Source organism: Pararge aegeria, chromosome 6 (genome assembly GCF_905163445.1).
Source record: "Pararge aegeria chromosome 6, ilParAegt1.1, whole genome shotgun sequence".
Classification (NCBI taxonomy): Eukaryota; Metazoa; Arthropoda; class Insecta; order Lepidoptera; family Nymphalidae; genus Pararge; species Pararge aegeria.
The window spans coordinates 5,042,039-5,045,395 of NC_053185.1; the positions used below are offsets into that span (position 1 = coordinate 5,042,039).

The following is a 3,357-nucleotide window of genomic DNA, read 5'->3' on the forward strand; positions in this document are numbered from 1 at the left end:
CATTAAATAACGTTACACATACATTTTTTTACAACTCCCTCATTAGGGGTATCAATTTACGAGAAGTAACCTAAGTACCTAATTAGGCATTTTTAGGCTTTAGGTTTTAGGCTTTTAGAAGTTCAATATATTTGTCATACTTTGAGTTTTTTAAAATTTTAATTTAATTTGATACCTACTATTGTAATAAAAAGTGTATTTTTTACGGGAACCTCCGACTTAACATGCTCTCCCAGGCATGGTTGTCTCCACGAATTTCCTAACTCGGCTGATACTTTAATAGAAATTACACAATACCTTATATAATTTTTGGCCCAACCCGGGATTCGAACTCAGGACCTCATGATCCGTATTTGAACATGCTAACCACTAACCCAATGTAAGTCGTTAAAAAATGGCCTTTGTTCGAAACGTTTTTGTAAGTAATTAAAAATTTTGTTCCATCTCATTTAAATATTTAAGTAAGCTTTTAATATTAAAGGTCTGCGTTACTCTAGAGGGACATCGTTTTTATTACAAACAACACAAATTATACAACAAAGTTCATATTGATTTACAAAGTAGGTAAGACTAAGCAGCCTTACCCTCCAATGTACCTATTTCCTTTGGAATTCGTAAATATAAGGTAGCGATTTTTGCGTTAAAAGACCTCGACCGCTAAGTTAATTACTATACTAGCTTCAGCCCGCGACTTCGTTTGCGTAGACTCCAGAATTGGGTCTAAAGCTTTGTTCGTAAACAATTTATTATCTTACTACGGTAACTATTTGAGAGATCGGTATAGAAAATAAATGTCCTCTTCATAGCATAGGTGACATGCATACCCAATTTCAAAGCTGTCTGCCCGTGGCTTAGCTAGTAAACAATCTTTAATTTTCCTTCACGAACTTTTCTTAAGGAATAAGGATAAAATAAGGGCTATGTTCTTATCCATGTCAAAGGCTATATGCATATAAAATAAAAAATTCGTTACTTAAACTAGCTGACCCGTGCAACTTCGTCTGCACCAAATCGGTTATTACCGGAAAACACGAATAAAATGACATTTTCAAAAATGAATCCTAGCTAGATCGATTTATCGCCCCTGAAACCCACTGTATACTGAATTTCATGAAAATCATTTTAGCCGATTCCGAGATTCCAATTTTATATACAAGAATTGCTCGTTTAAAGATATAAGATATATACATATAATATATAAAATATATGAATTATGATAATATAGCTCTAATCAATTCGACTGACGATCGAGCTCATGGTCGAAAGCAACACGAATAAAGTCTTTACACCCAAGAGTTGTTGTGCTTCTAATTTCAGAAGTGAAACTTCTTTAGGTGCGTTGAGCACTTTTTATTACATGAATTTTTGATGATGACGATTTATACTTCAAATTTACCGAAACGTCTAGCTATATATAGGTATACTAGCGGACCCCAGCGCCATCTGTCGGGCTGATTTGTGAATCTAAACCATCCAGGGTGCCACCCTGCCAAATGGGTCCAGCCGTTTAGGAGGAGTTCAGTGACATACACAAGCACACAAGAAATATATATATAGGTATATAAATGAATTTCTGTTCGTCAGTCTCATTAAAAGTCGAGAACGGCTAAAGCGATTTTGCTAATTTAGGTATTGAAATATTTGTAAAAGTCTAGGGAAGGTTTTAAGGGTGAAAAAAATACTTAAAACGACAGTTATATAATATAATACTTCTGTACGTGTGTTTGTCATGCAGCTCTTGCTAAACAGCTGGACAGATTTTGATGAAATTTTGTGTGTATTCAAAGGGTTTCTGGTTGGTCGGTAGGTGGCACAGCTTTACTGTGCAGTACGGCTGACGAGTTCAATAATAATAATATATAACTGACTTTCTACGGAAATTGGTCCTAACCTAGGACTAGAAAATCATTCCGGTATTCAATCATTAAACTGCTTAAGTGTTCGAGGGTAGGTGTGTAATAGTAAACACATGTTTTCGACTTGCTCTTAGTTTGAATTTATAAATAATAACAAGTTATAGTTTTAATAACCTTTTTAATTTAGAATTATGTACATGTGAGTGAAAATACCTACCAGCAAAAGTTCTCCTTGTAAAATTCACTATATATAAATAACCTTTTACTACAGTTATTCACTGGCACAAAATGGACACTTTGAAACAGTCTTTTTCTGCAATGTCCGAAATGTTTTATATAAAGATGGATGAGTTTCAACAGGAATTACAAAAGAACTCATCTTCCAAAACTACTGTCACCACTTCATCTATTGCTGCTGACTTTGGATCATTCAAGACATTCATTGTGGCTACACTTAATACTCTGCAGCATCAGCTTGAATTTCTTAAGATGGAAATGGATCGCCAGGAAATGCGGAACAGGCGGAAAATGCTGCTCTTGCATGGTATACCCGAGGCCAAGGCTGAGAATTTGATTGCACGAGTTACCACAACATTCGCCGAACATTTGGATTTGCCGAATTTTTCAAGCTCCAGCATTAAGGCTAGCTATCGATTTGGCCGTTCTTCCAGTACCAAGCCCAGGCCTATTGTAGTTAAGTTCGCTGATGTCGTAGTCCGCAATAAGGTTAAGGCACTGGCTTTACTCAGTCAGAGTTTTTAACTAAGCCTCGACACAACGCATTTTTAGAAGCTCGGAAGCGTTTTGGCATCACCAATTGTTGGACGCGTGATGGGTGCATTTATATCATCGGTTTGGACGGGGCTCGTCATCGAGTGGAATGCATAAGGGAGCTTGAGGCGATTCCAGTGGAGTCGGCGGCGGCAACTGCTGGATCGCCAGTTCAGAGCCCTGGAGTAGCTTCGAAGAGTCCGGAGACGAGATTGCCAGTTCCTCGCACTGCTAGGCGAATGGTTAAAAAGTAGTTTTTATTTTTAATTACACTCGCAATTCCTTTATTTTACTTTTACCTACTTGTGTAATTAATTAAAAGTTTTTGTAAACAGTCAATTGTCAATTCAATTCAATTCTTGTTTATGGCTTTTGTCTGTGCCAACTGGGCACAAGGTACTTCGCCAATGTCTTGTAGATGAAGAAGGCACGAAGGAGATTGATCGGTGAAACTAATGAAAAGTTAATTTTGAATATGTACCAAGAAATAGTTGTTATTAGCTAGTTAGCTCTTTAACCTAAGGCAGCACAGACAACACATGCATATATATCTAACACGGATATTTTTTGTACATTATACTTTAATTTTATTACTTACTATATATTTACATAAAAATCTACAATAAGGACTGAAAACAAACATTAAAAAACATTTAACACTCAAAGGACGGGGGAAGTCAATTGTCAATTATTGTCTTAATATGTCAGCATGACATGTAAATGACAAGAT

General features: G+C 36.2%; 1 pseudogene; it reads left to right on the plus strand.

Annotated features, from left to right (window-relative positions):
* Positions 1 to 2,116: 2,116 nt before the first annotated feature.
* Positions 2,117 to 2,920, plus strand: LOC120624600 (annotated as a pseudogene).
* The last annotated feature ends 437 nt before the right edge of the window (positions 2,921 to 3,357 follow it).